Here is a 26,767-nt window from a genome sequence, read left to right on the forward strand (position 1 = left end):
GATAAAATAATAATACTGACATAATAATAATAATAATAATAATAATAATAATAATAATAATAATAATAATAATAATAATAATAATAATAATAATAATAATAATAAAATACAGATAAAATCATACAATAATAAAAATACAGATATCATCTTGTAACGGGATTTAAACCGTTACAGCATTGCTCAGAATTTGATATGAATGATATTTCTGTGTCTGTCATGTCCACAGTAACAAGAAAATGCACTTTTTACTTTTCAGTAATGTCTGTCTGTCTGTCTGTCTGTCTGTCTGTCTGTCTGTCTGTCTGTCTGTCTGTCTGTCTGTCTGTCTGTCTGTCTGTCTGTCTGTCTGTCTGTCTGTACTCGCATCAATAGAAAACGGATGAAGAGAATTTAATGAAAATCCGTATGTAATGTCGGGTGACCAACCACTGCAATCTAGGCTACAAATTATTTTATACACGTTGAGTGAAATGGTAGTTTAGGGGAAGGCCTGAAATGTAATTCTCAAATAAGTTATTTATGTTATTAGTGGTCGTATCGATAAATACTACGTAACTAACATAATTTTAGTTATGTCGTAAGTTAGTAGTAGTTATGTAAGAAGTTATTAAATTTCCGATCACTTATGTCATATACATTGTTACCGCACCGCATATAATCAGAGATATTCATGAATTTGGATTTGTGTTACTAAGTACAAATCAGCGCCGAGTCACGAGAAAATGGGTAAACAGAATTTAGTGAAAATCGGTATGTAAAGTCTGAGAGTAAGGAACTGCAGTCTACGATATAAACAATTTTGTAAGACACCCTAATATCACAGAGTCGAAAGAAAACTAATGCGAAGGCCTGCAATATAGAACGCTCATAAACTTTATCAACAATAACATTACATTGACCATTGTTTGTTGTGATGTGCTTTTTGTATTCTGTTTCCTCTCATCCCCGATAGATAGGATTACTGCAGCGTACCGAGGTTTTTTTAATTTGCTTGACGTCGCACCGACACAGGTAGGTCTTATGGCGACGATGGGATAGGAAATGAATAGTGGTGTGAAGGAAGCGGCCTTGGCTTTAAGGTACAGCCTGGTGTGACTGGTGTAAAAATGGGAAATCACGGAATACCATCTTCAGGGTTGCCGGCAGTGGGGTTCGAATCCACTATCTCCCGGATGCAAGCTCACAGCTGCGCGCCCCTAACCACACGGGCAACTCGCCTGGTCGTATCGACTGTAACAGCCTGCCTGTATATTGGCGGGAAGTAGCTGGGGAGTAAGAAAACTTTCTTCTTTAGCATGCCATTCCTCTGGTTCATAAATTTTCTGATATATCTGGTACGTAACACACTGGTTCATCATAGTATTCGAGCTATTCAATCCCTACGTTGAGGCACTGATTGGAATGAGTAGTGTGCATATTTAACGGAATAATGGCAGAGGAGTGTTCACGGCAGTCTGCCACCTGGTTATTCCAGCTCTGGAACTTTGGACTCTTAGATCGGCACCGTAGTACTGTTCGTTGAAAGTGAGAAAGGGTGCGGTTTTTCATTTGATCGAGTATTTTATATGATAACATTGCTTTCAATCGCTACATTCCTACTGACGTTTTTGTGATGACCTACGTTGAATTCAGTTAGGAAAACCACCAAGAAGTCAGTATATCTGAGAATCCCGTAGCGAAGCACGGGTACATCAGCTAGTTATTAATAATTTCCGTGGTTTCCCATTTTCACACCAGGCAAATGCTGGGGCTGTACCTTAATTAAGGCCACGGCCGCTTCCTTCCAACTCCTAGGCCTTTCCTATCCCATCGTCGCCATAAGACCTATCTGTGTCGGTGCGACGTAAAGCCCCTAGCAAACAAAAAAAAATATTAATAAATGAAGTACGTGTACTGCCATGCTATGAATTTTCAGTAATTCCTCAATTTAGGTAAGAAATTGCAGCTTTCGTACTGTAATTGTCATTTTTCCTTAATATCCGTAAACGTATCTAAATATTTACATAATTCCATCGAATAAAATGGTTTTGCAAAAATCTAATTAGGAAGCCATTCTGGACCTCATGGTATTCTCCAAACTGGCCGAGTGCTTCAGACGGTAGACCTCAAGCTGATGAATTCCATCCCGGCTACGTCCGGTGGATTTTGAAGGTGTTCAAATACGCCAGGCTCGTGTCAAAGGATTTTCATGCGCGTAAGAGAACTTCACTGGGACAATATTCCGACACTTCGGGTCTCCGAAAACTATAAGAGTAGTTAATGGGACGTAAAAATGTTTGATGATTTGATGATTTGCAATGTAAACAATACTTCCTCGCAGCCAGTCAACAGCTAGCCCTCCTCAATCAATCAATCAATCAATCAATCAATCAATCAATCAATCAATCAATCAATCAATCAATCAATCAATCAATCAATCAATCAATCAATCAATCAATCAATCAATCAATCAATCAATCAATCAATCAATCAATCAATCAATCACTACTGATCTGCATTTAGGGTAGTCGCCCAGGTGGCAGATTCCCTATCAGTTGTTTTCCTAGCCTTTTTTTAAATGATTGCAAAGAAATTGGAAATTTATTGAACATCTCCCTTGGTAAGTTATTCCAATCCCTAACTCCCCCTTCCTATAAAAGAATATTTGCCCCAATGTGTCCTCTTGAATTCCAACTTTATCTTCTGTTTCCTACTTTTAAAGACACCACTCAAACTTATTCGTCTACTGATGTCATTACTCGCCATCTTTCCACTGACAGCTCTGAACATACCACTTAATCGAGCAGCTCCTCTCCTTTCTCCCAGGTCTTCCCAGCCTAAACTTTGCAACATTTTTGTAACGCTACTCTTTTGTCGGAAATCACCCTGAACAAATGGAGCTTATTTTCTTTGGATTTTTTCTAGTTCTTGAATCAAGTAACCGAGGTGAGGGTCCCATACACTGGAACCATACTCTAGTTGGGGTCTCACCAGAGACAAATATGCTCCCTCCTTTACATCCTTACTACAATCCCTAAATACTCTCATAGCTATGTGCAGAGATCTGTACCCTTTATTTACAATCCTTCCTCTCTAGCTATTATTATTATTATTATTATTATTATTATTAAAAACCAAACCTCATGGCGCAGCAGCCCCGAAGAGTCATGGCATGACGAGTAGAATACCTAGTGAGATCGCTCACCGAATTCAAGCGGGCTTTCGCAGAGCGGCGCTAGTGGAGGCAATCACCAACGCTATACGGTCAGCTGTTTTAGTGGAGGTTCCACTGATATGCATATAACCAAATACAACAACCAATTGTTTAGACTTATGAATAATACTGTCAGCGAGTTGTAAATAATATTCTCAGTTACCACGAAGCAATAGCTTTGGATTTTAACAAGAGAAGACACGAGATAAAATGGAAAATTACGAAAAGCGAAAGCAATAGGCCTATTGTGCTGTAGATACTTAAAAAATAGTTTTTAAACATAGCACATAAAATATTAAACATCCCGTGTTTATAATCTGCCCCTGTAGGAAATTAATCGTAGGTTTGACTGAGGAAAGAGACATTTAGCTCGCATTAAATTACGAGTTGTGTTCTTTAGTCGGCTTATGGTGGACACTATTGGCTTTTGGGCATCGGTAAGAGAACTAGGCTGGCCGTAAATTTGACTACAACTAGGCTGACCTTGAACCTTACCGCTCATTGTTGCCATCACTACTTCACTTACATCGTAATTCTTGTTCCTTATCCTCTTGATACTGTCTTCATTCCTTTTCCTACTGGGCCCCATTCACGATTTTACCTCAGTGGATAGGTATTTCAGTAAATCTGGGAAAGTATGAGCACCGCTCCTGGTTTTAATTTCCACCTCACTCGAGGAAGTTCAACGTTTTTACCATTCAAAACGAAACAGTCCGCCTTTATAAGTTAATTAAATCTGCCTAAAACTGCAGGTCACATATTCTGATTTTGGCTGACAATTGCTTATCTTTTTCTGGAATAACTCTCGTCCACTTCGCAAACAGATTATTTTCTTTTGGCGGGATAAAAATATCGCCTACCACCAGGCTTCCTTCCGTAACCCGATTTACAACCAGGAACGAAACAGTACGGCATTTTCTGAAAATATAGAAAAGTAGTTGATTGCACACACAGAGCGCTGCACAGATGTTAATAGACACTACAGACTTTCGGAAAATATCAAAACAAAGAAATTCCCTCGAAAAGCGTTATAATTGTTACCATGAGTTCACGCACGCACCCACGCTATTACCTTCGTCGACAATTTGGTGCACGTGTTGTTGCAGCTGGTTCGTTGCGACTGCAGCGTCACACTTCGGCAGGGCCACCATCGACAATGTTAAGAGAGTGGAGTGATCACATTAGGTATTCTATTCGTGATGGCCATGGCCTACCGCGCGACCGCTGCTCAGCCCGAAGGCCTGCACATTACGAGATGTATTGTGGTCGGCACGACGAATCCTCTCGGCCGTTGATCTTGGCTTTCTAGACCGGGGCCGCTATCTCACCGTCAGATAGTTCCTCACTTGTAATCACTTGGCTTGTAATCACTCGTCTCTTATTCAGGATCATATCACGTTGTTCAATATTGACATCCATTACGGCTGCAGATGGATACCCGGATATTTCCTCATCCTTCATGCTCGTGCGACCCCTTTTGAACTGTTCAATCCACTGGTAAACACTTCGCTGTGGCAAAATATTGTCCCCTTATTTTGCTGAAAGTCTTCTATGAATTTCCGCTCCTCGTACACCCTCAAACCACAAAAAATGGGTTACAGAACGCTGTTTTTCCTTGGTGCAAACAGAAAGTGGCGCGGCCATCTTTACGTCGCAACAGTGCAAGCTATACTCATCTGATAACGCTGAAACCTACCACAGACGTAGACAACGGTGCTATCTAGCGGCTGGTGAGCACACAACGCCACAGAGCTAACATAAAGACAATTAGAGCAAAATTGCACATACTTATTGGCTTGCCTATGTATTTTCTTATGTAAGAAATACTTTGCAACATATTTCTTTTATGTAACTAGTCGCATAGAATTTAAGGTTTGCTTAATTCTTTTAAACAGAGTGGAGCTGGAAATGCCGAACTCAGTAGAGACTTCAAACTGAATCTTTCGGGATTCTACGAATAATTTGATGTGATGATCATTAGAAACGTAAGTAGTCGCTTGAAAACAGCGAAATCCTTCGTTGTGCAACAATTTTATACACTGATACATCAGTCACGTACGGCATTCCCTATTAAAATGTGTGCTGATCAAGTGGACAGAAGAAAATCCAGGAGGTTTCACCTCGGGACGAGCCCACCATCGACGATTTCCGTATTTCTGATCGACCATATTTTGAGTGAACTCCAGAATATTAGTTACCATGTTTCCATACCCATTTTATAGCCCGGTCACCACCACTTCAACGACTAACGTCACCACTACCACCACCGTTATCGATGTCCAGCTACGTTCCTCCTAGTTATGGAACTGTATATATATTCCTGCCACACCAGCTGCACCTTTGGATAATTCAAGACCGCAATTTCACTTTACGAGTCTGGTCCCAAGATCAACTCCAGAACAAGTATCAGCAACGCGGCACTTGGAAGTGTTCAAGGAACGGATAGGCCTACCTCATCCAGCCACGTCACGTGACCCGCCGCTCGCCATGGAAATCAACACGCAGAGAGACCTACCACCACCTCTACCACCACCACCACCACACCACACCTACTCCTCCCCAGCTCTACTTTTTTCGTGAATCCGACACCAGACGCCCTATTAGTCACTCCCGTTTTCTTCAACCAACTCCGTCAGGTACACATTCCTTTTTACTTTCCCATCCCTCCCTGCTCTCCAATCACCTCACGCCAAATTTGCCACTCTGCTTCGCTTCAACATGCGCCGGGAAGATAGCGCAGACATCCGGAAAACTATTGCTGGAGTCATCATCCAAGTCAATGGAAATGCTGCTGCCAACCTGCTCACAACTATAACAGGATCACATAATCTCGGATCAAGCACCCTCCTATTCAACTTATCCCACTCCCACCCATTGAAGCTCCGCCTCCTCCTACACACTATCGAGTCCTCATCTGCGTAATACAAGGTGTAGACCCCTCTATTACTGAAGATAATATTCTTGCCGAACTTAAAGCCGAAGGCATCCCAACGAGAAAGGTATTCAGGATAAAGCACTCAACAGGACCCACCTACATTGTTCGGATCCCACTGCCGACAACTGAAGACGTGGGCCGAGTATTGGCCAGCGGAGTTTCAATCTACAGACACCATCACAAAGTGGAGCCATCCCGAGCCCCGCCACTACGTGCAATTCATCAGGTGTGAGCGATGCCACACATCTAAAATAATCACCCTACCACTCAGTGCACAGCAAAACATCCTGTATGCGGTCATTGCAGCCAACAGCACTCTACATCCAGTTGCCCCGAAACCCGTCACCCTCCCCTGTGTCACCCTTGTGGAAGCAATCATCCAGCATATTCATGCCGTTGCAGACGCCGCCCTGCACTTCCACAAAACCGACCTGAGCTCATAGCTCCTATTCGAACCATGAACATACCGACACCACCCAACTGTTCCCTCTTCCCAACACCAACGGTTGAAGATCTTCTCCGTTTCTTAATAATTTCTCTACTAAATATTCATCCCTACCATAGATCGTTAGTCCTCACTCATCTACAAGCTGCGGCGAACCAAACATTCAACCTGCATTTTTCAACCACTCATTCGAGCTTAAACTCTCACTTCAGTTTAATACGTCTTGAAACCCTCGTCTAAAATCACTCCCAATTCTCTAACTTCAGCAAATAAGCTCCATCTTTCATACATTCATTCACTCATAAATGTAACCACTCAAATTATGATACATAGGCCTACTTGTTGGTGTGTCAGTGTGCTCTGAAAACAAATTCATTTCCTGTATTTAAATCAGTTTTATATTTTCGTACATGCCCATCTAGGCGGGATGGACAAGGAAATTCCTAGTACATAATTTGTTAAAACTGTAGATTGTGTGTGCGTTATATAAAAAGGAAAAAAGGAAAATAAATAAATAAATTGAAATATCCTTATACATAGAGAAAAATTCCTCTCCCCTCTCCTCCTTCTTCACATCCTATACCCACCGCCTTCTTCCATCACATCTCATCACATCTCTCTTGGCAGAGAGAAGGCGTAACCATCTAGGTGGTCCATCCCACGCCTTCAAGGTGGGGAATAAAAACCTATAAAAATATTGAAAACAGTTGGGAACTTGAAAAGAAATGTGAGACTACACTGACATCCAAAATTGCACAGTGTGGGATCACCTCGTACGCAAGAAATGAGTTCTGTGATCTCTGTTAACTCCTAAGTGAAACGTGTGAGCTAACTGTAAACCCCAAAACTAATGGTTGTGGGATTACTATGGACTGTTGAACTAATTAAGGTGAAATCCCTGTATAAATGCGAACTTCAGATCTGAAAACCTTTAAAGAACCTTGAGGTTCGAGGACTACGTAGTGTGAACTCTAAACTCCGTAACTAAATAGTACATGATCCGCGATAAAACAGGGGAAATATATGCGACTGACGAAACTTATTTAATTTCAACATTTTTTTGTTTGCTATATACCTTTGTGATGAAAAGAAGTTATGCAAATCCGACTAGAAAGAGTTTAATTTCAGGAGAAATAAGTGATAGCGTTCGCTTCTGTGGTGTAGTAGTAAGTGTGATTAGCTGCCACCCCTGGAGGCTCGGGTTCGATTCCCGGCACTGCCAAGACATTTGAAAAGTTGTACGAGGGCTGGAAATGTCGGGTTGGTTCGTAACTTAAGGCCACGGTCGATTCCTTTCCTCTTCCTTACCTATCCCTTCCAATCTTCTCATTCCCCACAAGGCCCCTGTTCAGCATAACAGGTGTGGCCGCCTGAGCAAGGTACTGGTCCTTCTCCCAGTTGTATCCCCTCGACCCAATATCTCACGCTCCAGGACACTGCCCTTGAGGCGGTAGAGGTGGAATCCCTCGCCGAGTCCGAGGGAAACCAACCCTGGAGGGTAAACGGATTAAGAAAGAAAGTAAGTGATGACAGTTATTTCAATTGAACTAATTATTTAACAAAAGATAAGCGATGAAATTTGTTCTATCAACATATAAGTTCCAGTGGTCAGTCGATCAAGAAGAAGGAACATACGATATTTTGGGACTGGAGCAATGACTGCATCTTTCCGCTTAGCTGGGATATTGCCGGAAGGAAGGCATGCATTGCAAAATACATATTAATAAGCAATAAAATGGCGATTATGTAAGTCATGAGTGAAATGGGAATTTTATTGGTTCCTGTTGCGGGAAATTTAATTGGTATAACTCAAGATACGACTTCCGTCATGTGTATTTGCACTGTGTAACGACTTGTTTTATTGTTTTTTCTGGTAGTTTTTTCTCTGTACGTAGATTAATAATTATTTAGGCTTAGGTTTAGTATCAGGTATTTTTACTCCAGTTCCGTGTTTTCTTGTGTAATTAAGGAAGAACTTGGTAAAGTGCCCCCTCAGGATAGACAGAATTTAATTTTTCAATTATGTCGTTGCTACTTTCTAACAGAACGAGTAGTTCATTACGCTCTGAAAATGGATTTTAGTAGTAGTAATATTAAAAATAATTCGGTAACAAATCATAACTTGTTTATACTATAGAATAAAATATGCAATGTGGTGGTATTGACCGCTAAACGACCCTACTTGTCGGTCCGCACCATCTCTGTTCAGGTCAGCACGCGCCTGCGTGTCCCGGCCCACCCACACCATCACACCATCTGGAAACTCGCGATTTACATCTTTGCGTTTATATTAGTTTGCAGGTTTTCACCTTCTGCTTGCTAGATCTCCTCTGTAAATCACGTTAGAACTGTATGCGGTCTTTTTTTATATATGTCCCTTTTATCTGACGACTTTCACGTATGAGAAATTGTGTTAACTCTCGTGTTAGTAGTTTAATACAAAATGGCATTTATCATTTAATATGATGAAAAGTATTGTAATGATTTTTCTGTACTGTAAGAAACTTGATGAGTGGCTTCTTCTATTGATAGTGAGCTTCGAAGGATATTCATCACCATCAGACAGAAATGTAAACATCAAAAAGAATTCACGATTTTAGCAAGAAAAGAGCTCACAAAATTCTTTGTAAATTCTCCGGAAACTTTATTTATAACATTCCAGAAGCTTTCAGTTGAGACGGAACTTCGTATATCTTATTTTAATTAAATAGGTGTTCATTTAAATAAATTTAAACTGGCTGACTGACTGACTTTGAATGTATGCTGTTTAACCCGTCGGTGACGGATTCTTTATTTTTCACTATCTGTAGTACCCGGCTCTGCTCGGGTCCTTTTTTAATGTTTACATTTAGGATTTGTATTACCTGTTTGAATTAATTTTTAAATTTATTTATTGTGACTTTACTGATAGTTTACGAACTCTTTTTCTAAAATGTAGAAGTATTGTTATGTGTATAATGTTAAGTTTTAATTTCAGATTATTTAGTTTTGCGTTCAAGTATTTCCTTGTGGCACACACGATTGTGTGGGAAGTAGTCAATCCTTTCTAGCAAATAATAAGAATAAGCTATAATTTTATGTATTTAACGCGTCGCGCTATAGATATGATGTACATGATTCCAAATGTCACTGGGACTGTCACCAATGAGCCTAGGAACGCCGAAAACTATTCTTCTCTCTTCAGTCATTTAATACATTTTCCTCTTCACCCCTTCTGAACCCTCGCGCCGATGGAGGCCGAGGTTGGACTTAAACGGCATCCAGAATGTCACAATTCATCTCAGCGACCCTAAAAACTATGGATTCGATACTAATATCGGTCCCCTGAGGGTGCTACGGATATCTTACCACCACAGTATTTTTTTGAAGGTGTTAAGCCATATGTGTACCAAGTTTGCTTGCGAGCTATGTTGGAATATACTCGCATACATCCATAATCTTGGCCATGTTTGGACATTTTCACCCTTTCACATACCCCATGCCTATGGGGGCTCAGCTTTGACTGAAACGACATCCGGAGTGTCACAATCCATCCCAGTGATCCCAACTACTATGGATTTTACGTTAATATGGGCCGTTTTCTAATATTTTTATAATTCACTCCCCTTCCCATCTCCACCATTAGGACTGCTATTGGTGACTTACCCCCACAGTATATTTGCCATATTGTCAGTCATACACATATTCATCCATAACCTCTGTCATATTGGATATTATTTTCATCCCTTCTCAACCTCCAATCGGACTGTGACTGAAGTATGACTTTAACGGCATCGAGAGTGTCACAGTTCCTCACGACGACCCCCAAAGGTATGGATTTGACACTAATATAGGTTGTTTTCAGTATTTTTTTTTTTTTTTACATTTCATACCCTTACCTAGGGGTGTCTTGCCCCCACAGTCGTTTTTCCAGATATTCATGTGTGTGCCAAGTTTACACAAGTGTACACAAATACATCCGTAATCTCGGGCATTTTCTTTTTCACCGTTTCTCACCCCCGTACCTTTAGGGATGAACTTGGACATTAATGACACCTGGGGTGTGTATATTTTCCTCATCGAATCCAAAAATATGGATTCTACATTCATATTGGTTCTTTTCTATAATTTTTATAATTCACCCCTTCCATTCCTGCCCAAACTATTTTCCAGACAGTGAGTCATATGTGTGCCAATTTTGACTAACTGTTATGTTGGAACATACATCCTTAATCTCGCTATTGTAGAATTATAGAGCTGACGCTACCATGTTTACGAGCAGTCGTTTCTTCATCTGATTTCTAGACAGGGGTAGTGTAGTGCCAATATCTGCATAGTGGTTGGTTTTAGGACTTTAAAACATGGTTTTTTGGGGCCCAGATAAATACTAAGTATGAAGTCAAAATTTGAAGTATACAAATCATGTTATAATTTTATGTATATCCGGTACCTATATTATTATTATTATTATTATTATTATTATTATTATTATTATTATTATTATTATTATTATTATTATTATTATTATTATTATTATTATTATTATTATTATTATTATTATTATTATTATTATACTGTCAGTAAGGGCTCCTCCTAGGGGTTGGTTTGAATCTGACCGTACTTTAAATGCCTGAGGGTGGAGAAATCTTGCGGAAATATGAACTTTTTGAAGAGTACTGGATTTTCAAGTTTATTAAGAGATGTCTCTACTTTCGATTTTGGACTGCCACTTAGGGACTTGAATGTGTACAGTTTAGTTGAGTATTGTAAATGTTTATGATTTTGCACAAGAATGCTTACGTCTTCTGCTTCTAAGTTACTCCCGTGACTTTAAATTAAATCTACCGGCTCGAACCTTTAAATAGGGATAATCTTGAACCTTGTGTATCTACATACAGTGCTACGAGCTGTGAGGTTCTAATCACAAGAGGCTACCGGCGATCTGGGGCAGTTCGAAGTTGGCGGCTAGGGTTGAGCCGCGTCTTAGTCACCAACGTAGTATGGCTTATCCTTTGTGTCAGCGGACCTTCTGCCCTATTAGATTTTATGGCAAGTTATGTCACGGGATTGCTTGAGTGGGTTCAGCATCCCATTCTATTTTGTTTTCGGCATTTTCTGTTCTTGTTTATGCTAAACTTGGCCGTATAGAATGAGCTTCTGCTCCTGCTTTTCTGGTTCTTTCCGATCCCAAACTTTGTATTGTTGCTTCCCCTTGAAGTAAGGGCAGAGAATGTCTAATTGGATAAAGCTGATAAGCTTTCAAGTGTAATATCCGAATTTCTGGTTTAAAAAGCGACGTTTCTTGAAAAATACAGCAGATTTTTGCTAAGAACTACTGCATTGGCTTTCTTAAACCTACACGAGATTGTTCTTAGTATACAGTGACTCGCATAATTATTCGGACAGACATGATTTATTACATTTTCCTTTGCATTAGTGATTTCAGTAATAAAAATCACTGATATAAATTAAGTACAAGTTTCTGTAAGAATATAAAAACTAAACAAACATCATTCTTTTATTGAACACTGTCAGTGAAAATATAATAATTAAAAAACAAAATAAAACCAAAACCAATATTGCACAAAGTTATTCGGACACTTTCCTTTTTACTTATGATCCTAATGGTCCAGCGCCTGGTTGTCTTTCCTTTAATTTTAATTACTTTCCTGAGTCGACTTGGCATGTTCTCCACTAATTTCCGGGTGTAATTGGGAGATATCTTCTGCCACTCGTCTATAAGTCGGCTTTTCAGCTGTTCTCTTGATGTGATTGTTGTTTTTCTTATTTCTTCATCAAATTTGTCGCAAAGGTTCTCAATCACATTCAAGTCTGGTGATTAAGGGAGAGTATGAAGCAACTTTGGGCAATTAAACAATAACCACATCCTCACATTCCAGGCCATATGCTTTGGGTCATGATCTTGATAAAACTTAAAATGTTCACCAATCCCCATATTTTTGGCAGTCTTTTTCATATTGTCCCTCAGTATTCTGAGGTATTGCAAGTGGTCAGTTTTACCTTCAATGAAAGCCATTTCACCAACTCCATTCGTCGACATGCACCCCCACACTAATACATGTCCACCGCCATCCTTTACAGTTGCTTTCAGATTTTACTCTTGAAGCTCAGTATTAGGACGCCGCCAAACTGTTATCCTCTCATCAGACTGAAATATGTTAAATTTACTCTCATCAGCAAATATAACGTCATTCCACCACTCATTGTCCTCTCTAACATGCTCTTTGGCAAACAGAATCTCTTTTTCCGATTTATTTGATTTATGAAGGGCTTCCTTCTTGTAACACGGCAGTGAAAGTTACCTCTTCTGAGCACTCTCCGTATTGTTTCGGTATGCACTTTCTTTTCGGTGTCTGCGGCAATCTCCGTAATGAGTTTTAAAGCACTTAACTTGGGTTCCTTATTTGTCTTTCTGGTGACATAACTCTCTTCTCTCACAGAAAAAGTTTTTGTACGTCCCGTATGCGGTAGATGTTCAATCCTATTTTCCTCCCGGAATCTTGTGATAATATCAGAGACTGTACTTTTCTTCATTTGTAACATTTCAGCTATTTGACGACAACTTTTACCTTTGGCTTGGTGGAAAAATTACTAGCTGCCGCTGTTCGATTGTACTCTCCCTTCCTCTGCGGTCCATTTTCTCTTAAGTTGTGTACAGTACTCTAACTTACTGAATGTTTACGTTCATACTGTCCGTGGCTCTTCTACACACGACCTCTGCATGGCAACTGACTTGTGTCCGATTAATTTTGTTGAAGCACGTTAACTGCGTTCTGAGGTTCCAGAGTCACTGGTTCTCTCCTGTTTACTAAAAGTACACATTTCAACGCCGTGTTGAATCTGTCAAACTGGGTTCTGTCAGAAAGTAGTTTGCGTGTACAATATTTCCTCTGAGCCATAGGGCCTGTGTGTAGCAAAGGCTATAATTAACGTGTCCGAATAATTATATGAGTCACTGTACCTTAATTTCTTTTGCTTGCTTCTCGAATAGATGACCTGTTCTTTTATGCCACTTTTGAGTCCCTTTTCTTCTTTCAACTAATCTGGATTCCCATCTTCTTGCATTCCTTCCTGCCTTCAGTTTCTTCAACTTCTGTTGACATTTCATAACCATCTCGTTTTGCTCAGAGTCCAAGTCTGCTCTTGGGAATGTCTTGCAATCCAAAGCCCGGTTTCTGAATCTCTGCCTAATCATAATGAAGACTATTTGATACCTTTCTGTTTCTCCAGGCCTTGTTCACGTGTACACCCGTCATTTGTGGTGTTTGAACCAAGTATTAGCAAGTACTAAATTATCATCAGTGCAGAATTTATTTAGCCGACTTCCTCTTTCATTCCTTCGCCCCAGTCCGAATTCCCCTACGGCCTCACCTTCTCTTCCTTGCTTTATCACTGAATTCCAGTCTCCCATCACAATTTGATTCTCGTCTCCTTTTTTACATACTATTTTACCTCCGGAATATTTTATTCGGGAGGAAGCCATCATCAGTACATCATTCATTCATTCATTCATTCATTCATTCATTCATTCATTCATTCATACAGAGAGAGCTGCATGTCCTCGGGAGAAAGTTACGGCTGTAGTTTCCCCTTACTTTCAGCCATGCTGCTACCGCCCTTTCGATGCACCATTCATTAGCTTGACCTCTCTAGAGATACCTCTCTGATATGGTCGCATTTACAGTTTGGCCACCTGTTTCATTGGGAGGCGCAAGCCTCGCCACCGCGGCAGGGTCACGTGTTCACAGGGGTGGATAAATACATTAGTTTAAATTGACTTGGGATTCAGTTCAAACGATAACATATGTACTTTGAATACATTATATTCTACGTATTTTTATTGTGTCAAGACACGCTTTCTTTTGTTCGGAGTTCAGCGTCGTATTATACTATGCGAGCATATATGAACTACCGGGCGAGTTGGCCGTGCTGTCAGGGGCGCGCGGCTGTGAGCTTTCATGCGGGAGATAGTGGGTTCGAATCCCACTGTCGGCAGCCCTGAAGATGGTTTTCCGTGGTTTCCCACTTTCATACCAGGTTTTATCTTAATTAAGGGCACGGCTGCTTCCTTTCAACTCCTAGGCCTTTCCTATCCCATCGTCGCCATAAGATCTATCTGTGTCGGTGCGATGTAAAGCCACTAGCAACAACATATATGAAATTGATGTATACGAACAACTATTGATCTTGAAGTCTATAACACTGTCTTTTCAATTTTACCTTGTTAAAATGCAAGTTCATGTATCCATAGCCTTAGCTCCCACTAATCGTAATATTATTCCATTGCTTCAGGAAACTATCACTTCTATGTTTACAACACGCGTTCAGCTAACCTTCTCTGCCTACCAGAGACAAATGTAAACGGAAGATAAGACATGATGTTTGAAATATAAGTTAGACCTATAAGAACAGTCTGATGGTTACCATTGTGATGTTCAGTTTTCGTTGTTGTAGTAGATATGATACATGACCGCTCCTCTAGCGACCTGGCTTCATATCAGTGCAATTGCCGATAACTGATAGTGCACGCAGTCCCTCTGGCACGCCAATACATTCCACCCTGCTTAGTTCAATCAGAGCAGTCTGCATCGCGTCAGATAGAGGCCATCCCCAGACACTAATATGAAAACGCAACAGTAAATCAAATCTGATAACGCTGTAGTTGCTGCAGCTGGTTTGTCTAAAACTTAGTGTTTCCGTTAGGAAGCATATCACTTCACATTCAATATGAATCAGTAATATCATATGCATATTTATATTTAACAGAGACAGTTACTAAAATATATATATTTTGCGATCTGCTGGCTGAGTAGTTCAGACGGTAGAGCGCTAACCTTCTGAGCTCAAATTGGCGGGCTCGACCCCGGCTCAGTCCAGGGGTATTTGAAGATGCTCATATACGCCAGCGTCGTATTTGTATACTTACTGACATGTAAAGAAACTCCTTTGGGACAAAATTCAGGGATTTCAACGTCTTTGAAAACCGTAAAAGTAGTTAGCAAATTTGTAAAATTATTATTACCGTATTATTATTATTGTTATTATTATTATTATTATTATTATTATTATTATTATTATTATTATTATTACTCTATACCTTAAAATACTGTACTTAGCTTCAGCCGATTTCAGTGACGTAGTCCGTCGGTCGTAGTTCTTTAATTCTCGAAAGCCTGACTGAGGTCAGTGGCAATTAAGGACCTCGTTGACTTTCGGGACGTGAATGCAAGACTGTGGGACGGAATTCCGACACACCGGATTTTTATTATTATTAATATTATTCTTCTTCATTCATTCGTTCATTCATTCATCGATAAGGCCACCTTTTTTGGCCACGTTTACATAATTTGCCTGCCCTTCTGTCACGCAAACTAATGTCCTTCTCTTTGCACTCTCGCCAAAGTTCCTTACGTCTTTGGCTTTTCCTTTCTCGTTCTTCCAATTGTTCGTGGCTTGGCCGGTGGCTATTCGGCTGGCTGAATCCCGCATTCCCGCTACGTTTCTCGTAAATGTTGTTCTGTTCTGTATGTGTTCCTCCTTGACGCCCACTTCTGCTAAGTCTTTTTGCACCTGTGTAGGCCACCCAGCTTCTTCTTATTATTATTGTTATTTTTATCATTATACTTCGATATCCACATTTAATTATAGTGTACTATAGTATGAGTTTTTTGTCATGCAATGGCCTATTGTGAGCTATTTACTCACAGGATAGGTACACTTGAAGGTCTTATTGCCAACATCGAGGTTGGAAATTAATTTCTGTTCATACCAGGAGGTCAAGTCACGAATGGTACTTATGGAGCCGCCATCTTGGGTCTTTAAGTGAACGTAACCAAAGGCAAGTGTATTCGAAATTAGAGGATTTAGGCACCAAATATTGAACAAAAAACAAACGAACAACTATTTCTCATGCAGAATTTAACTGGGCATCTATTGTTCATGTATATATAATTGTACAACTCGTAAATGACATGAATGCTTTCACAGCTATTTGAATAGCAAGATAATTAATAGAACCTAAATTTCATTTTTTTTGAGGAACAAGAATCAGGAGAAGTGCTCACGTATACCCTTTCACGTCTATATCACTTGATCTTACCGAGTTCCTAATCAATATCGTCTGTCAAAATACGTAATCTCATTGATAGAAACATAGAAATCTGTACAGTACCTCTATTATGTCATGAATAGATAGTACATTTTCTTGAGCATTTCCTTTATTAAGAAAGTAGTAACGGGTACTGCGTTTCCAAAAGGTTACTTCATCATGTTGACAAAGACTGAATGCCTCTTGAGTTGAATGCATTAAATTATGTTCGCAGTTAATATTTCTTTTTCTTTTCGCTAGTTGCTTTATGTTGCACCGACACAGATAGGTCTTATGGCAACAATGGGACAGGAAAGGGCTAGGAGTGGGAAGGAAGCGGACGTGGCCTTGCCTGGTGTGAAAATGGAAAACCACAGAAGACCATTTTCAAGGCTGCCGACAGTGGGGTTCGAACAAACTATATCTCGATTACTGGATACTGGCCGCACGCTGTTGTTATCCATTGATGTGATAAATTCTTTGGGTTTTGAGGCAAAAATATATAACAAGAGTGATGTTCTTAGCTACTCTAACTAGTTTATGGAAAACCCATGCAGGTGAGTAGTACAAAGTGGTGGTGGTCATTATTGTTTTAAGAGGAAGAACTATTGGGCAAACATCCACTTTTAACGCTAATCAGAGGGGAAATTTTGAAACGATCCGACACTTCGAAAAATGGTGGTATTGGCCAAAGAAAGACAAAGGCTAGGAAGTTCGTGAAAATAAAAGACTCCCAAAGCTTCGACTGCTCTAATACGGTCGGGGTCGGAAAAGAGCAAGAGTTGACCAAGGAAGGTCGGATACGATAGAAAAAGTGAGGAGCCTGGCACAAGTAAGTGGAAAGAATGCCAAGACTCAGCTAAGGTCCCCGTGGTCGCCAACCCACGCTCTCAAGTTAAGAGTCTCTGGGGCCCCCTTTAGTCGCCTCTTACGACAGGAAGGGAATACCCTGGATATTCTATTGTCCCTACAAAATGGTTCAAACCCGACATCTGTGTTATGTTTATGTCAACATCATTTGAAAACCGGTGATAATTATTTGTAGGGCTACAGTCTTCAGTTGGCTTTTGGCAAAAAATCAAGGTAATACTCATCATCATCATCATCATCATCATCATCATCATCATCATCATCATAAGAAGAAGAAGAAGAAGAAGAATACCGAGGAAGTAGCTGTGCGGTTTCGGTCACGTAGCTATCAACTTGCGTTAGAGCGAGAGTGGATTCGAACTCCACTGTTGGCAACCCTGAAGATGATTTTCCGTGGTTTCCCCATTATTCACACCGGGAAAATACTGGGGCTCTTCCTTAATTACGAGGCCACGGTCGCTTACTTCCCACTCCTAGCCCTTTCCTATCCCATCGTCACCATAAGACCTATCTGTTTCGGTGCGACGTCAACTATATTGAAAAAAGAATAAGAAGAATATTGGGCTACACTTATCATTCGAATCACATTTATCACTGTTGTAGAAGTGGTAAAACACTTGCGGTATATAACTGCGAACCTGTTTGTATAGGCTTTCATAATCTTTACCCCTCCCCCCCCCCCGTGGGTAGGGGTGGTAGCATAACACCCACGCTATCCCCTTGCCTGTCGTAAGAGGTGACTAAAAGAGGCCCCAGTGTCTCTTAACTTGGAAGCCCGGATTGGCGACCCTTAACTGTGTCCTGACTTTTTTCTATCAGTTAGCTTACTTGTGCCAGGCTCCATACTTCAGTCTTTCCTCAACGACCTCCCTTGTGTAGTTAACTCGGAAAAAAAAAACACGAATAATATTATTATACAGTTCCTATTACATTTGCTGCTTCTTTAAAAAAAACATATTTGTTTGGAAACTTTCCTATAACATTTTAAAGACTTGGGTGGATTAGAAACATTTTTGGGATCGAATTCCACTTGAGTGTTACCGTCATCTACACTCTTCTGTTCAAATTGCGATTCATCAAAATGATATCAGAAGAAAATACATAATGGACCCCCACAAATGCAAAAATTGTTCATATAAACATGTGATTCATTAGGAATAATTCTATTGTAATAACTTACTAACCTCGAACAAGACGGAATTATAAGTGGGTTACCATTTATCACGCCTGTAATTTTTTACCGTATCCACTGAGCTCTCCATTGCTTATCACTGGAAAGCGAAACACTATAATCCCGCCAGTTGACTTATTATGACAATTTGGTGTAGCGCAGTATCCCATTTCCCTTAAAAATTCAAATATATTTCATATTATCACATCGGGCCCGCCAACATCATAACGATGCTTAAGACCCAATATGGCCGTCACCGCAAAGGATTGTGGTAGCGTGACCAGACCTTCCTATACTGACCTTGGTTCATACAAGTAGCCGGTTTTCCCTGTCATATTTCATTCCAGCAACACTCTCCAGTATCATTTCATTTCATCTGTCATTCATTAATCATTGCGCCAGAGGAGTGCGTCAGACTTCGGCAGCCGGCACAATTCCTATCCTCACCGCTAGATGGGGCTTCATTCATTCCATTCCTGACTCGGTCGAATTAATGGAAACAGGCCTTGGATTTTCACATGTTGCCGGTAGTCGTATGCCTTCACTAGCGAGACCTAGTGTTCACAGTGCACTGTGCCTCCTGGGGCTATGGGCTAGAACAAATTTGTTATTGCATTGCGATGTCTTTTTTTCTTTTCTTACAGTCTTCTAGTCCGGCTCCATGGTGAAATGGTTAGCGTGATGGCCTTTGGTTAAAGGGGTCCCGGGTTCGATTCCCAGCAGGGTCGTGAATTTTAACCATAATTGGTTAATTCCGCTGGCAGGGGGGCTGGGTGTAAGTGTCGTCTTCATCATCATTTCATCGTCATTGCGACGCGTAGGTCGCCTACTGGTGTCAATACAAATGACCTGCACCTGGCAAGCCGAGCTTGTCCTCGGACACTCCCGACACTAAAAGCCATACGCCATTTCATTACAACTTCTATTTTAATCCTATAGAAATAATTAGGATCACAACATGGGTGGTGGTTATGGTGGTGATCTTTGTTTCAAAAGGAAGTACAGGTGGGCAACCTTCCTCTGTTAGCGTTAATCAGAGTGAAAATTGGAATGGGTCCGACACTTCGAAACTGAAGTTGTCGGCAAAAAAAAAAAAAAAAAAAAAAAAAAAGCCACGAAAGGCATTAAAATGAAAGACTCCCTAGAACTCGTAAACCTAATAATGTCGGGGTCGGAGAAAGATAAGAGTTGAACAAGGGACGTCGGGTAGGAAAGATGAGCGCGAGGAGCCTGAAACAAGCAAACAGGGAATACCCTGGATGTATTATATCACCCTCACCCACAAGGGGATCGCAACAAGGATATAATGGAGGAAGGTCACAGTTGTCTTTCGTGACAAACAAATGCCAACCCGTTTGAAATCCAAGATTTATCGTGCAATGGTAAGACCGGTTAAACTTTACAGCACCGAGTGCATTCTCTACATACTGTGGGAATCAGTATGCTACGCAAACAATGGACATTTCCCTATGCAATCATTTCTGCAACACAACAATCAGACAGCGGATTGATGTGGCACCAGTTCACGAAAAGATGGGTGAGTACAGATTTTGTTGGTATGGACATGTCGTAAGGACAGCACCTGACAGTGTCATCAACACTGCATACCATCTTAATGGACGAAGACCACGTGGACGACCAAGTTGTAGTAGTTGAACACTATCAATAGTTATCTGAAGCTTCTAAACGTACTACGCCCTGAAAATGCGGCCGAAAGAAGAAAGTGGTGTTAATTGATCCCTGAACCAACGGAATAACGTTTAGAAGAAGAAGAAGAAGAAGAAGAAGTTACAAACACACAATATTAAGGTCATCTTGCGCCTTTTGCGGACCCCCCGTGGGTGGGGGCGGTAGAATAACGCCCACGGTATTCCCTGCCTGTCGTAAGAGGCGACTAAAAGGGGCCCCAGGGGCTCTGAACTTCGGAGCGTGGGTTGGCCACCACGGGGCCCTTAGCTGCGTCCTGGCATTGCTTCCACTTACTTGGGCCACTCTCCTCAGTTTCATCTATCCTATCCGACCTCTTTTGGTCAACTCTTGTTCTTTTCTTACCCCGACGGTATTACGTATGGACGCCTAGGGAGTCTTTCATTTTCACGCCCTTCGTGGCCCTTGTCTTCCTTTAGCCGATACCTTCATTTATCGAAGTGTCGGACCCCTTCCATTTTTTCTCTCTGATTAGTGTTAGGCTATATAGAGGATGATGGCCCAGTTGTACTTCCTCTTAAAACAAGAATCACCACCACCACGCCTTTTGCGAGGCGAGGGCATGATGGATAATGTGAAATGGCACATTTCGAAACTCTGAACATGAGCGGGGCAGGCTGTGTTCAGCGGGTTGGCCACCCCTCTTTTAAGGTATCTCTACTTAGTATAAAATAAAATTCTCAATCCTGCCTGTCTGTGACGGCTAACCTCAAGAACTACTGGTTGGATTTTGATGTTTTCACCATTCTATCATGGCGAATAGAAATGAATAGTGTGATGACTCCCTCTGAATCACATGTTAATAGGCACGGTGTACATGTTCTCCGCCATATATAGCGCTGCTGTCGATATAGAGGCCAAGTAGGCGCGCTTTTTGCCGGCTTAAAGCGGAAGTGTGTAAACAGATTCTGGTCAGTTTTATACGCGCAAAATATCTGGTTTTAACGTTTCGTGAACTGAGAAGTGAAAAATATTGAGTGTTTGAGAAGTAGGACGTATGCTTCGGCATATGCTTCAACTTACTACCGCATGAGAATATACCAACAACTTGCTATGTCCTGGGTTACAAGTCGGGTTGCGGTAAACAGTCAGATTATTATTTTTTTCACCCTAAAGGATCCCAATCTGTTCTCCAAGTGGCCGAAGGATACTCCTTAACAAGATATGCCTTTGAGTGATAAAAGTCGTATATGTGACCAGCATTTTACCGCCGAACTTATCCAAAACTGTGGCAGTTTCATTATTAATTTTGAAAAAGTGTCTCTGACGTCTCTGATGTAAGCTGCATCCCATACCAGTCCCACACATTTTTACAAATCTTCCATTGTATTTATTCTGGAACATCGTAGTAAACAGATGTTCATATCAACGCCAGTCTACTAAATCAGATGTTCTTTCAACTCATGATTATTCCATACTGGAGTCCTCCAGTATTAGCTCTGTATGATCTAGTTCTGCTGATAACACAAAGTTAGTGCTGATAATCATCAGGAATTCAGCTTAAAAAGTGAATTAAGCATCTCTAGAGGAAGTTACTAGTAAGATTCATGATTAAGCTGAGCATGTTAACATATATTTAAGTAGTTATGTAAGAATTACATTTTTATGACATACGTATTTATAAGAATAAAGTGGCAAGCCTGCAGAGGTTTAATATGTTTACTGAGATAGATTTTGCAGCATGTACATTAAACAGTTGCCATTTTTTTTAAAAGGTTGCCCTGATGTGTGGTATACCCCGTCGGCTGATGAATCTTTGCAAAGCCATCAGAAATTTTTCCGTTGAAATATCGGTGGATAGTTCTAGGTGGAGTGCGCGAGTGGATGCACAATTAATTGATCAGAACTATTTACGATTTCTTAACTTCTCTGCCCCATTCAACATGAAGGGTTCCGGCGAAGTCCACCCTGATACAGAAAATGGCTCTGTAGGTTGTACACGAACAAGTGGTGCTGATGATGCTTGTTGTTTTAAGGGGCCTAACATCAAAGGTCATCAGCCCCCGAACAAGTGGTAGGGGAGCCTCTATCTCGCTAAAGCGAGTACACGGTTATCGGTAATCTGAGATTTCATCTACAACAAATGAGATATGATAGACCATTATCTGGTTGACTGTAACGCCGGATCTGTTTACGCTGACGACGTATCCAAATATGGTAGGCACTAGAACAAGACAATGAGATACACCCATTGGCTGTTTCATAGTCACAATCTTCCAGTAGTGGTCTGCGCCTATGGGAATTTCTATCGGAAGTTCTCTTTCGTTTTGCGGATCTGCTAGTTCGAGTTTGTTGAGTGAAGCCAGGACCGTTATATCGTGCGGTAGCGTCGGTTGTGGCGTATAGGTGTTGTGGCTGACATACGAGCATTAGTCGAAAATACCAACATATGAAATGAGACGTTCCTTCTTGAAGTTAAAATCCTAGAATGTGATTCAAAGGTGGTTAACTCAAATGTCTGGCTATGATTAATGTTGAGTTCCAATGAATCTATCGGAGAATGGTGAATAAAGCTAGACTGACTACCGGTGTCCAGGATACAACGGGTAAGCTTCAGTTTTCCAGTCTGTCCTTTGATCCACGTGCAAATAGTATGCAGGTATGTGAAGTTCGAAGCGGTGACTTCTATTTTGCCAACGGAAGAAGAGAGTGGGTGTCTGCCTTACTGCAGATAGATACGCGATGGAGACCCTTATTCTGGTTACAGGATGCCTTTCCTCGCTTGAAACACCTATCCCTATTGTGACCTTTCCTGAGACACAGGAAACAAGGTTTGCCGTCTTGAGTTTATCAGTTCTAACCTTGAGGTCTTGTATTTGTTGATAGTCTTGGCCCCAGTGCCCTTCATTTTCACAATATACACCCAAAATTGCCGTTTCTCGCTCGCATCTTCTCGCGGTACTGTTTGTTTTTGTGTTCACCTGAAAAGTTACTTGCTATTTGCTTTACGTCGCACCGACACAGATAGCTCTTATGGCGACGATGGGACGGGAAAGGCCTAGGAATGGGAAGGAAGCGGCCGTGGCCTTAATTAAGGTACAGCCCCAGCATTTGCCTGGTGTGAAAATGGGAAACCACGGAAAACCTTCTTCAGGGCTGCCGACAGTGGGATTCGAACCCAATATCTCCCGGATGCGAGCTCACAGCTGCGTGCCCCTAACCGCACGGCCAACTCGCCCGGTACCTGAAAAGTGGTGGCTGTAGGTATGTGAGGTGCTGCAGGGGAAATATTTCCTCGTATTTTTTGTGCGTTGACAGCCCCTTCCACCTCTTCATTAAGTAATTCCATTAATCTCGTGAGAGAAGTTAAGAAATCGTAAATAGTTCTGATCAATTGTGCCTCCACTCGCGCACTCCACCCAGAACTATCCATCGATATGTCAACGGAAAAATTTCTGATGGCTTTGCAAAAATTCATCAGCCGACGGGGTATACCCCACACCATATACTCGGACAACACCGTGAATGAACCAACGGCGACAGATGTCTTCCGCAAAGGCACGCAGTAGCTTAGGAGCGAGTATCCTTCCTTAAAGTCCACGTCCTCTCCTAATGCTCGCAAGGCTTGAATTCGCCTGTGACATTCGATGTACGTTTTGTTAGTACTTCCGGGCTCTCTGAAGCTGCGACCTCAAGATTTTCTAAGAAGTCTAGATGTGATTGAATATAATTCTATCTCCGTAGCGTGATTTCAGAATCTGCATAGTTTGTTCGTATGTGTCGCTTGTAACGGCTATTCCGTCGACTAGCCGGTTTGGTTCCCCTTCCAAGTATCCGCACAGGAAGACGTGTTTATTTATGGCATAGACTGATGGATTTCTGTCTACGGATGCCTCAAACTGTTCCCGAAATCGGGGCCATTCTTCAATTTTTCCCGTGAAGGATTTTAGTTTTATCGCTGGTTGCCTGTCGTTTGGTACAATTTTGTGAGCTGTTGGATTTGTAGAAGGTTGGGTGGCGACATTCGTGCTATTTCCAACTTGACTCTACTCCAGAAGATGTTTTGCCCTTCTAATAACACGTTTGCTTTTGTCTGTGTTCTCTTCAGATGCTATTGTATCTGCATTGTGTTCTACATCGTCGAGCAGATCTCGAATAGTCATATCTAAGGCGAGTAAGTTGTCCAAAGCTTCGCGTAAGCGTTCACTGAAATGCTCTACAACAGAGATCGAACGTATTTATTTTATATGTATGAAGTGTGTGGCATTTGCTCGATGAGTTATACGTTTACTTTTCAATTTTGAAAGATGCCCTGCAATTTCAGTCATGTTGATGCTCGATTTTCGCTAGTACGTATTTTGGAGTAGAAATGACGGATCTCCCCTTTGTTGTATTACGTTTAGTTCCTAGGGAAGTGACAGATGTCAGCACTAGTCAGGATGAGCAGCGTGGATTTGTGGTATCAAGTCTTCTCTGTCACAAAATGGTGCCTTCGTAATTAGATGATACGTCAGGCGTTCATACAACTAATCGCTTACCGTTAACAATTATTACGGCACTGAAGGAAAAAATATGGAACCAGGCTCTACTTGACTGCCAGTAAGTAATATATTTCATTAAGAGGGTGAAGCTTGTACTTATCGGTCGTGTTGAGGCTAAGCGTGATGACGTGAGGCTAGTGATTTACCTTTCCAATAATCAGTCAATCGGGCGAGTTGGCCGTGCGTGTAGAGGCGCGCGGCTGTGAGCTTGCATCCGGGAGATAGTAGGTTCGAATCCCACTATCGGCAGCCCTGAAGATGGTTTTCCGTGGTTTCCCATTTTCACACCAGGCAAATGCTGGGGCTGTACCTTAATTAAGGCCACGGCCGCTTCCTTCCAACTCCTAGGCCTTTCCTATCCCATCGTCGCCATAAGACCTATCTGTGTCGGTGCGACGTAAAGCCCGTAGCAAAAAAAAAAAAAAAAAAAAATCAGTCAGAAGTGAAATTCATATCACTGTTTTCTCCTCACAGAAACGACCAGTTGTGTTTCGAAAGCCGATAATATTCGTGGTTCGTTTAAACTCTCAATATTCCCCCGGGTTTCGGCACCAAAATTGTGGAGTAACAACTCCGTGTTTATTACAAGCTAATCCTTTGATTAACAGTCCCCGGACTCTACATAAATACATACATATATGTTGCAACAACCGCTAGATAGCGTGCGGTATCGTCTCGAGTCCGTTATATATGCAAATTCAAGGAATAACTTTGTAATTAACCATTAAACACAGAAGACCCGAAAATACACTAATAAAGGAAACTGGTGTGTTTATTCCTACGTGAGCATCACTATTCACTTATAGTACACCTCCCTGGCTAATCTGACAACGTTTATTTGTTATCTTAGTTGCCTCTCACAACTGCACGTGCAGTAATTACAGTACAATAACTACTGGTTTTCTATCTTCAGTAACTCACGATTTTTAGCATTGGTGCCCGTTCTTTATTAACATATTCACTTAGCGTACAATAATACTACTTATCTGCATTCCTTTATTGAATACTGGAATTGGTATTTCAGACATCCACACGCCACAACTATAACTGAACCAAATAGACTGTAACAGCACTATGAATTCGTATCGGACTGACGTAGAGTAGACCTCTGGCTAGCATAATGCCGAATACAATGAGTATTGAGGGTGCTCAGGGTTGGCCTTATATGGAAGACGGGTCGTCGGCTATGGAGAAGGAAACTCCTCCCACATTGGAAAAATCGCTCCGCTAATAATTGTCTCTCAGAGTCGAATAGATATTCATTTTATAGATTATGACATCCTCTTTTTACTGATCTACTTTTATTTGAATCGCATTACAGTTTTACTGGTAATCTCTAAAGCGTCCTTTTGCATTTTAGCGAGCGAAGGTGTGGGATATGGGGACTCCCCTATCTGCGTTGAGATAACTGCTAAACTAATCTGGCATCCATCAGCGCACATCTGCCTGAAGAGCGTCATTAAGAATGCGCTCGTGAAGTAATTCATCTTCTGATATTATCCACTACTACAAATTATGCTGAGTTCATTGATTCGTTACTTGTAAATTTCTTAAGCTTGTGACGAATTATTATTATTATTATTATTATTATTATTATTATTATTATTATTATTATTATTATTATTATTATTATTATTATTATTATTATTACTTGACGCGCAAACTTTGTGGGTTAGTATCCAAGAATATGCAGGGAAATCGGTGAGAATATCCAGTTCTCAAGTTACAACCCTGTAAATTTAACTACGCCTCCTGATCTAGGCAGTAGTTGAACGTAGCGTCCTATATCTTGCTCGCTTCCACAACAGAGAGCGCAATTCCAAGACCACGCTGTACTGAGAGCTCTCCCTTTCTTCACGCGTATTTAGAGTTTCTGAC

This window comes from Anabrus simplex, chromosome 1 (genome assembly GCF_040414725.1).
Source record: "Anabrus simplex isolate iqAnaSimp1 chromosome 1, ASM4041472v1, whole genome shotgun sequence".
Taxonomy (NCBI): Eukaryota; Metazoa; Arthropoda; class Insecta; order Orthoptera; family Tettigoniidae; genus Anabrus; species Anabrus simplex.